The sequence below is a fragment of the Engystomops pustulosus genome, chromosome 9 (genome assembly GCF_040894005.1).
Source record: "Engystomops pustulosus chromosome 9, aEngPut4.maternal, whole genome shotgun sequence".
Taxonomy (NCBI): domain Eukaryota; kingdom Metazoa; phylum Chordata; class Amphibia; order Anura; family Leptodactylidae; genus Engystomops; species Engystomops pustulosus.
This window is the reverse complement of record NC_092419.1, coordinates 26270532-26281538: the sequence shown is the minus strand read 5'-3', so window position 1 is coordinate 26281538 and position 11007 is coordinate 26270532. Positions and strand designations below refer to the sequence as shown.

At 43.0% G+C, this 11007-nt stretch overlaps 1 long non-coding RNA gene across 1 annotated transcript; it reads left to right on the top strand.

Moving 5' to 3' along the window:
- The first annotated feature begins 6098 nt into the window (after window positions 1–6098).
- Window positions 6099–9588, top strand: LOC140077450 (uncharacterized). Its single transcript, XR_011849789.1, has 3 exons — window positions 6099–6153; window positions 8748–8839; window positions 9243–9588. It is a non-coding gene; the product is annotated as an uncharacterized lncRNA (long non-coding RNA).
- Window positions 9589–11007: the final 1419 nt, after the last annotated feature.

Here is an 11007-nt window from a genome sequence, read left to right as displayed (position 1 = left end):
GTCGATATCTGGGTAATTGAAGTCCCCCATGATAAGTACTTCACCTTGCTTTGAAGCCGCATCCATTTCTCTGCTGCCTCCATTATATTTGGAGCCTTATAACAAACCCCTAGTAATATTTTATTATTCTTTTTCCCTCCCCTTATCTCCAACCATAGGGGCTCCACATTTTCATTTGTGTCACTGATGTCATCTCGCAGGACGGGCCTGAGGCAAGATAGATGGATATGTCCAAAGGAGAAAGCAGCATGCCAACTCAGGTAAATGTAAAATGAAAAGGGGGTCCTATTTATTCCATCATGATATGTGGCAACGTTTTGGTTCGTTCTGAGCCTTTCACTTTCCTTGGACACATTTTGGAGGACCTGTTGGCCTGGTGTTGGTAGCTTGCACCTGACATTTCTTTACAATTGTGCTGCTGAGAACTTTCCTCAAGTAGATAGATAGATATGAGATAGATATGAGATAAATAGATAGATATGAGATAGATAGGAGATGGACAGATATTGTGTATCCTCAGCTCACTCTTATGAAGGAGATCACTGTACACTGACACTGTACCTGCCTTAGATATGACACATCAGTAGACTATGTCCATGATTTGACTCATTGAGGAAGTCCTGGATAGGGAGGATCCAGGTCATCTGGGTATATACATAAAACAAAACATGTTGTATTTCTGACAGGCTCCAGTGCTCCTCTTATCACCGGTACAATGCACAGCCATGCCTGGGGGGTCTGTGGCCTCCTACTAGGTAAGTGAACGTTACTGATGGTATTGATGCTGAGTAAAATAGATGGGACAGCAGATATCCAAAATTCTAGGGGCAGTAACTTTTTTATTCACTCTTTATATTATTATACCTCATTATGTTATTGCAGTGTTGAGATTGTTATCAGACCTGTGTATGGCTAGAATTGTGCTACCGTTAGATTATTGTATTATCTGATGTGATTGACAAATCCTCTACGTTCACAATTCGGTGCAATCTTTGCATATGTTGGAGGAGGTATTTGTGATGTTCTTGAGTTGTTCTTTTAATGGTTTTGTTGTGTGTCCAACTACTTGACTAAGATGAGATACTGTCCAGGATGAGCAACTATGAGGATCTTTCTGGAGGAACTGGGATGTCCACCCACCACCCCACTGAGATACATTGGCCTTTGATGCCTTCTTTCCCCTGCGGTGGCGCTGCTGGAAAATTCAACACTTTTGTGATGCTCGATCACCGATCATACTTGATCTCCAGAGGATCAGCTTATTATTAGGGGCCTCAAATTAAATAATAGATATATTTTTTTGTATCAGTTCGGGTTGGTTTTGGTCATGACTGCTGGGACCAGCTTTTTGCAGCTTTTAGTGTGCCTCGGGAAGTAACTACAGGGGTAACAACCATAGCAGTTGCTATGGGGCCAGCAGCGTCAGGGGGCCCGGCACCTAAAGAATGGTATACACAGTTTATATGGTACTGTATGTATATATAGATATATGATATGTATATACTGTATGTACATTAATAATGTATACATATGCATATGGTATGTAAATATTGTATGTATTTATCAGTGCATGAATGTGTGTGCGTGAGTGTATAAATGGGCGCATTAATCTAGGTGATTGTATAAACATGTGTAAGTGTACAGATTTTTTAGGGGGGAGGGAGGATTGAGGCCCCATTCAGAAGTCAGCTAGCCTGCTGTTTTACACCCCTGGTGCGCCAAAAACAGTGGCGGGAAACTAGAAGTGTGAGGATTTCAAATTTGTGCCCAGAAATGAAAAGGTGTGAGCAGGGGCGTCGCTAGGTCAAAAGATCCGGGGCTCGTGGGAGACATTACTTACTGGGGGGGGGGGGGGGTGGCTGTGTGTGGGCACATTACTTACTGGGGGTGGCTGTGTGGGGGACATTATCTACTGGGGGGGGCTGTGTGGGAGACATTAGCTACTGGGGGGGCTGTGTGGGGGCACATTAGCTACTGGGGGGGCTGTGTGGGGGCACATTAGCTACTGGGGGGGCTGTGTGGGGGACATTAGCTACTGGGGGGGCTGTGTGGGGGACATTAGCTACTGGGGGGGGCTGTGTGGGGGACATTAGCTACTGAGGGTAGCTGTGTGGGGGCACATTAGCTACTGAGGGTAGCTGTGTGGGGGACAATAGCTACTGGGGGGGGGCTGTGTGGGGGACATTAGCTACTGGGGGGGCTGTGTGGGGGACATTAGCTACTGGGGGGGGCTGTGTGGGGGACATTAGCTACTGGGGGGGCTGTGTGGGGGACATTAGCTACTGGGGGGCTGTGTGGGGGACATTAGCTACTGGGGGGGCTGTGTGGGGGACATTAGCTACTGGGGGGGCTCTGTGGGGGCACATTAGCTACTGGGGTAGCTGTGTGAGGGCACATTAGCTACTGAGGGTAGCTGTGTGGGGGCACATTAGCTACTGTGGGTAGCTGTGTGGGGAACATTTTGGGGGTGGTAGATGTATGGGGGTCATTGATTTGTGGCTGTGTGGGGCACGTTACTGGGGGGCTGTGTGGGGGACATTTCTTGGGGCGTGTTCACACGTGGCACTAGAACAGGCCTCAGTTTGATCTCATTTGCGTTTCTAGTGAGACCAGTGTGATGGGTAACAAGCTCCTGGTGTTTAAATGCAAGCCTTACAGTATTTGGGGGAGATTGTTGGGGGCAGCAGCCAGATAACACTGTCCTACTGATGTAGGGACAATGAGGAACAAAAGATGTGGTGATGTCTAATGGAGAAGATGGAGGACGCGTCACCTGCAGTCACTGGAGGGAAAAAGTAGGGATTTCTCCTGTGGTTTCTGTAGCTGTATATACTGGAAGTAACCTTGTTATTGTACAGGGGGGGCATTACTAAAAGTCTGATACACATGCATTGGGGCCCGTGCCCCGGATGTTTTTCCACCCTAGCAACGCCCCTGGGTGTGAGTGTTTGAAAAGGGCAAAAATGGTGACGCCGACACTTCATAAATAAGGCGGAGCAAGGGGAAAAAAAAGCCCAGAAAACTGGTGGAGAATCAATAATAAATGGCGCCTCTATGTCTATGCCACAAAACGTCTGTGGTGAACGAAAAAAACACTTATGTGCTGTTTTTTATGGATGTGTTTAGAATCATGTGGACATAATGGGCCACATTTACTCACCTTTCCTGACAAGATCCCCAAAAGTGCATTGTCCGACCGAATGCACTGTGCCGCGATTCACTAAGATTGTGCGCCCGATATCCTGCATGTGTCGCTTCCCTGCTCAGGTCCGCCGGAGTTCACCTTCTTCTTCCTGGTGCATGTAAGTGCATTGTCTCGCAACACAATTGGAATCTTAAATCTTGCGCTCAGTCCGAATCAGTCGGATCTGACGGCCTGCCCCCCCATTTCCGTCGCATGAAAGCCACAGCAGCTGCTCCACAATCCGTTCGAGTGCGACACAATCCCCAGTTAAATACTTGTCACAGTGGCGCGAATCCCTAAAACTTTGAAAATTCAACGAAAGTGCGATTTGCTTACCCTTAGTAAATAGGCCAAAATGAATGCAAAACACACATACACGCAGTAAAATAAATTATACGTTTTTTGAAGACACAAATCTGGCACATGATGATGAAAAGTTTGGAGAAACCAATCCCTTGCACATAAATAATACCGCAGGTAAAAAGTTGTAAAAAGGTGTAAAATTATTTAGAGACATAGGGGGTCATCTTTAGACTGGAAAGTTGCATCTTTGTATTTTTAAGGGGAAAAGGGGTGCAGCTTATTCACTATATCTTAGAGCAGTGACGGCGAACCTATGGCACGGGTGCCAGAGGTGGCACTCAGAGCTCTTTCTATGAGCACTCAGGCCCTCACCCCAGGACAGAGTTCACCAAACACTTCCAATCTTCTTGAAGTCCCAGGCAAATTAAGGGATGCTGCTCTCTCAGTGCTATTCGACACTTTGTTGGCTGTTTGGAACTGCGGGAAAAGTAAGGTTTTGACAGAACTGCATTATCTTTGGAGGTCATCATGTTGGACCCGACCATTGTTCCTTTACAGAGAGACTTTGGAAAGAAGCTACAATGATAATCTGAATTTGCCCACCTTCTTTTAACTGGTGGCCTCAGACCGCCAATACAAGTGAAAGATGTGGAAGAACAGGCAGCAATAAGTTACTGCTTAAAATTTCATGTTGGCACTTCACGGTAAATACGTGGATTTCGGTTGTAGTTTAGGCACTCGGTCTCTAAAAGGTTCGCCATCACTGTCTTAGAGGATGAAAAATCCGGATCAGAGTCTGTTGTATTTTTGAAAATTCTTTTTTTTTAAATGTGCACAAGTCACAAAATTTTGAGCAACCGCTTCTTATTTTTTTCCTATATCAGCAGGGGAGGTTTTTTTTTGACCATCCTTTAATAGTGGTGCAGGTCGACCTCTGGGATCCAGAGTAAATGGGAGAACTTGGGATGGAATCTCCACCCATAATCTTCACAGAGAAAGATGTACAAGTGCAATGTGTGCACAGCACTCCATTTACTGGAGCAGATTTACTTACCCGGTCCATTTGCGATCCATCGGCGCGATCTCTGTGGTGGATTCGGGTCCGGCCAGGTCCGCCGAGGCCCGCCGGAATGCAATGAAGTTCACTGGCCTATTCCTGGTGAAGATAAGCACGAGTCCCACGACACTTTTTTTTAAAAAATGCGGCGGTTTTTTCGGAATCCGTCGGGAATCCATCCCCCAATTTCCGTTGCCTGCATGCCAGCGCCGATGCGCCACAATCCGATTGCGTGTGCCAAAATCCCGGGGCAATACAGGAAAAATCGTCGCAAATCGGAAATATTCGGGTAACACATTGGGAAAATGCGAATCGGGCCCTTAGTAAATGACCCCCACTGTATTCAACCAGCACAGTGTTGAAATGAATGGAGCACAATTTTTTATAGCACAACCCTTTGAAGGGGTATTCTCATCTAGGCTATGAGATTAAATGTAACGCATCTACCTCATTCATAACTTGGATCAATTCTTCAATTGGATATTATTTTAAAAAATGTACCCATAAGAAGATAATTTCCCATACATGTAGCCATGTTATCCCTTAGAAATAAGATTGTTGTCTTTGGATACAACCATCGTTGCTGGACCACAAAGAAACAAATTGTTTTACTGCATGTACCTCAGGCATCCTATGGAAATGAAGTCTAAATTCAGGTGGTCAGGCTCCTCAATAGTGCATGCCAGGCCACTACTGCCAGCATACAAAAGTGGTCATTTCCAAGGACAGCTATCTTGTTTCTAAGGATATTATGGCTACATTTTTTGGGAAATTATATTCACACAGGAACATTTATTTAATAACATCCAGTTTAGGAAATGTGTGAATATGGCAGATGAATTAACTTAAATGTGAATGCCCAGATGGGAATACCTTACAGATTAGTAATGTGTAAGCCAAATATAATATTCGTGACTGGGGGTTTTCAATTTTTTACTCAATAATAGGGGAGATAAAAAAAAGGGCAGTCAAATGTTGCTTAGCAGATCCTTCTGTTCTTGGCAAGAAAAAAGCCACTGGCAAACACTGTTTTTTCTTCAATCCCCTTTAGGACTCACACACTCTGTCAGTCCAGGTCTGCCTATGTGTAATGTGTTTGACTGAGATAGTTGTCAATGTAAGCCAGCCTGATCAGAAGGTTTGAAATAGACCCTAAACTCTCCACCAACTTTAGAACAAGAATCCCTCCTACAACTCCCAAAACAAAATGTGGGAGAGGACAATCCTGTCCTAGTCCTTCTCACTAGTGAACAACATACCAGGCTTATCCTCTATTCACACCTAAAGAGAGAGTGTATTCCCTGATGGGTATCTCTGATTTCTATCTGTGAGTGAAAGCCATTGGCTAAAAAAACAGAAAGCAAACTGAGTGTTGTCCAACATCTAGTCCAGTGAAGATTTTGAAAGAATCGGGTATGTTGTCTAATATCACCCCAAGGGAGGTCGAAATGGCAGTGGGGCATGAATTCTGAGTTTGTTCACATAACAAGATGTCAACAGAGGCTTAGCTCCCATGGGGCCACCATATTTATCCAGTACATTTTGTAATTTCTTTCTACAGGTCTTTTGTGGAGGAAGGTTTCTGCTGCCGGAGATGCTCTTTCAGATCGTAAGTTATGACATCTATCATTGTAATGGGCAACCAACTCCTGATAAATACTGTCTATTAATATGTCTTCTTATCTCCCCTGTCCTCCCCTTCCTTCCCTTCCTCTTTATGTCTATCTAAAATGACTCCACGTCAAACCATTAGGAGGTCCTGGAAGCACTGCTAGAATACAGAAGTAGTGGTGCTTGGTGGTCATTATGTGAATTTTCAGTATTTACAGTACTTTTGAATGGGATATAGATAAAAAGGAATTTTGGGAGAGGAGTTTTAAGGACAACCCTCAACCAGGGTTGTCTTCTCAGCGTAGCTTCTCCTAGATAAAAACTGTTAGGAGCCAACCAATTCATGCCAAGTAAAAGTAATGGCCCAAAATTGATAATGAATACATATTAAATAAATAATAAATACATCTTAATTTTTATAGCACCATCAAATCCCAACTTATCGAGAAACTCATAATTCCTGCACGCGATACAGCATATATACACACTTACACACATATACATGCAGTATATACACACCATACACCATATACAGCTTATAAACAAATATACAGCATATACACACGACATATACACACACATACATCATATACACACACTACCATATATAGACATACAGCATATACACACAGATATAGTCTTTAACGATATTGTTTATCATGCATAAGGAGTGGAGGCAAGCCGGATGGTGGGGGCCCTAGGGCTCACGCCCCAGGTGCTCTTCCTATTATCTGGCCCTGGTGCCAGGTAAATTATACATCCCCCAATAAAGTTTATGGAGGTGCTTATTAAAAGTTCCTCTACCTCATGCATATCAATGTTTATCAATGGTTAATAATGAATTCCATACCTCCGGAAGATTAAGTCAATTCATTAGCCAAAAGTAATTTTATTGTCACCTTTCAAGTCTAAGCCTTTATACCATCCATATGGAATTCATGACCTTTTAATTCCTTATCCACCCTGAGTGTTACTAAATGAATATTCATAGGAGCCTCAGCTGGGATGAGGAGATGAATTGTTACCCGCTCTATGAGACTTGCTTCCTTTTTATGTAAAGTAACTAAACCAGTTGTATAATCTGCATTGTCTCAGGATAGAACCATACTGTACTGATGACATCACCTTCTAGAGAGGATCAGGACAACACATAGCAGAGAATTGAGAAATAAGACGTAGGACAGATTAATTATGATCAGTGTCTTAAACTAAACATTGTGAGGATGGAATGTGTGAAATTTATTATGCGGTGCACATCTTTTAATCCATTTTGGACATCTTAGACACCGGGTTCAGCTTGTCCCAACCTTAATGGCCCAGTCGCCATATAAAAATATACAAAGGGTGGAAAGAGTTACAAATTTAGCACAACCAAAATACATACCAAAATATGCAAACAGTAGTTCATTGCTTAAGCAATGAATTATATATGTACCATATATAATTCAGTATAAGCTGAGTTTTTCAGAAAAAGCTTTGGCATCTTCCTCTCTGTTCGGCTCTTGCGACCTCCTGGCGTAGACGTGCCTCTGCACATACTGCTTAGAAGCTTCAAGCGCCAAAAAGAGAGGAAGAAGCCGAAACCATGGGGAGAAGAGGAGCTACGGAGAGGAGAGCAGAGGAGTACAGTGTACATTATGTTTAAGGGGGCTCTGCTGGACATATTTTATTATTAAGGGGGGCTCAGCTGGACATTTAATTTTTTGTGGGGGCCCTGCTGGACATTTTATTAATGAAGGGAGACTACCAGGTATTTTATTAATGAGGGGAGACTGCTGGGCATTTTATTAATGAGAGGAGGCTACTGGACATTTTATTAATGAGGGGAGGTTACTGCGAATTCTATTAATTAGGGGAGGCTGCTGGACCTTTTATTAATGAGGGGATGTTACTGGGCATTTTATTAATGAAGGGAGGCTGCTGGATATTTTATTAATGAAGGGAGACTGCTGGACATGTTATTAATGAGGGGAGGCTATTGGAAAGGTTATTAATGAGAGGAGGCTGCTGGGCATTTTATTAGTGAGGGGTGGTTAATGGACATTTTATTAATGAGAGGAGGCTGCTGTACATTTTATTAATGAAGGGAGGCAAATTTCTGAAGTTTATGTTTTGCATAAAAGTCAACGAGGCTGGGGTGATATCATAGAGAACTGTATTCAAGGCCCCAGCAGGAGGGAATTACAGCTTTATTTTAGGAGATTCAATCAGTCAGTAATGTATTGCTTCTATATGTGGTACATGAAGTATACATCCATGAGGCACCGTACATAACGCTAGACCAAGCAGTGTAAACGAAAGCGGTCGGGCCCAACTGATAATGAATTATTTATAGGATTAGTCTCCTAAAATGGGAAAAAGTCACCTTTTAGGCCTGTGCACCATCTATACACTCAGTAGCCACGGCTGAAGACGTTCATGGTCAGCATATTCTTCCACCATTTCTCCTTTTCCATCATTTATAAAGATCTGCTACTATTTTTTACACTTTTCTCTACTGTCTGATGGCTTCAGCCAGACTCTGGTCCCAACGCTGCAGTATGGATCTCCATGTTTATGACTACGTTGTCCTGTTTTTATTTCCTCATCTAGAAAATTCTGAAAACCTTCCATACTGGTCCATTATTCTTATCAGCCTGGCTTGTATACTGGTCATGGCTTTCCTCCTATTTGCCATCTGTACCGTAAGTATCTGTATAAATGTTGGCTACAAAATAGTAGAGGTTTTACAATGGAAGCCAAAACTCAAAAATAAATGTAATCCTTGTGCAGGGCCTGTGGAGGTGCAGAGATTCTCTCTTGGGTTGATTGTTAAATTCCTTGGTCCTATATTTCTTAAGTACCTATAGATAGTAAATAAGGAGGCGGGTTGCAAAGAATTGCTTAAGACTGGAAATCAGACTACATAGGGTTTGTTTTGTAGTCTGCATCCATGGATACTCATAAGTTCCATAAGAGCTGTAGACAACAAAAAATTTTTTTTTATATCAAGGTTATGTGTCTTAGTTTTAATTTTTATATCTCTTAACGAAAGTGGACATTCCTTGCAGGCTGCATAATAACATTCCTATTTTCTCCTACCTTTAGATTTGTGCAATAATGAAGCCTCAAATGTATCCGCCAGAAAGTTGGGTGCGTTGCTACTTACCACATTTGGCCTTCTGGGGGTTTGACGCGGAACCCAATGAGAATGTTTAGTAACTGGTCCTTCTGATTGGTGGAAAAATGCAATAAATTTTTAACAATTATGGTGGTCAACCAAAGGTTCCCAGTGGAAGGTCTTCATCAGGACAACATCAGCTTTCAGTCTTCTGAAAGAGAACTTGTCAAAAGAGCAATAAAAGGGAAGCGTTTCGTTCTAAAGAGATCAACTTTTACACCTCAGCTTTAATAAGACGTGATTAGTAATATATTGTGAATTTGTAAATATTTATGTTTTCTTTCGATTGATTGTATGATATATTTTCTGAAATAATGAACTAAATAATAAATAATTAATTTTACACATCGTAGAGTTATTGGATTCCATTTTGATTTTCTTGTGTTTTAAAGGGTAATTTTATATCAAATTCCTGGGAGGCTCTGAATAACTTTTTTGGTTTTCCCTGTGTTCTCCAGGGTGCTGCTACTATTCTGTACTTCTGGCTCTGGACAAAATGGGGCAGATTTATCACCGCTTGTATGCCTGAAAACGGTTGTACAAGTCGTAATTTAGTTGCAATTCCCAGTGTCAGGAATTGCGACTTCTCCTACCAGTTGGGCATGGAGGGGCGGTCCCTGGCTGTGCAGTGGGCCGGTACAGGGATTTGCCCTTACGACGCAATTCTACACCACCTCAGACCTGGCGTACAATTGCCTTGGTGGCGCATTGTATCACTGCGCTGTAATGTGGTCAGCCAGGATGGCAAAAGCCCCCTGATACATCTGCCGGCTGCAGGGGGGCGGGGACACCATCATATTCTGGTGTACTAAGCTTTAATATGGTCCAAAAAGTCTCAATACCCCTCTAACAGCTGTTAATATTACTCCTTACTACTCATTTTAGGCTACATCACCATTCTACTACAGAGGCTTTGCTCCTTCCCTGACAAGCAGGGCAAAAAGCCATTTTATTGGCTGTAGTGATTGATCATCTGAGTCCACTAGGGCTCCACTGCTGGAGCTTGTAATAATCTGTAAGGGAAATAGATTTTGGTAGCAAAAAAGCCAATAATGATGAAATGATCATAGGATTTACATTTGAAGCTGTGATTTGCAAGAGAAAGATAATTTTTGTAGATGAGGATTTCAATGGTTGGAGATAAGAGATCCGTGTCTTCTTATTGCAGAATAATAAAGTTTAGTATATTTTACAATTTGTGTTGATGACTTAGTGGAGCCAGATTTACAACACCCCCTCCGGGGCCTAGACTTTTTGGGCTTGGGAGCCGTTGGTTTCTCTGAGTACCTGAGTGGCTGGCTGAGCGTGGCCTAGCACTCATCTAGGTCACGGTCGCTGGATACTGAAAGAACAGGCATCATCCACGCCGGGCAGGTATCCGATAGGTAGATTTGCAAAAAAGGGAGATGCTGTGGATGGATGACAGTTCTCCCTAGGCTAGGGCACTCCCAATGTAGGTGTAGGGATCCTTGGGTGGATGGTAAATGGGGGTCTTTGATGTTTAGCTTTAGGCAGGGATTACGCAGAGACAAGGGATGTCAACCATAAACTTACGGTTCCTATACTCCAGAACATGGTCACAGCAATAACAGCAGATACCAGTTCAACTGGTTTAAAGTCGCTGGTTGGATGGTGTTCAACAAAGGTTGGTCACAGCCTGGTACAGGTAGCTTCAGGCAGGAGATGTGTGGC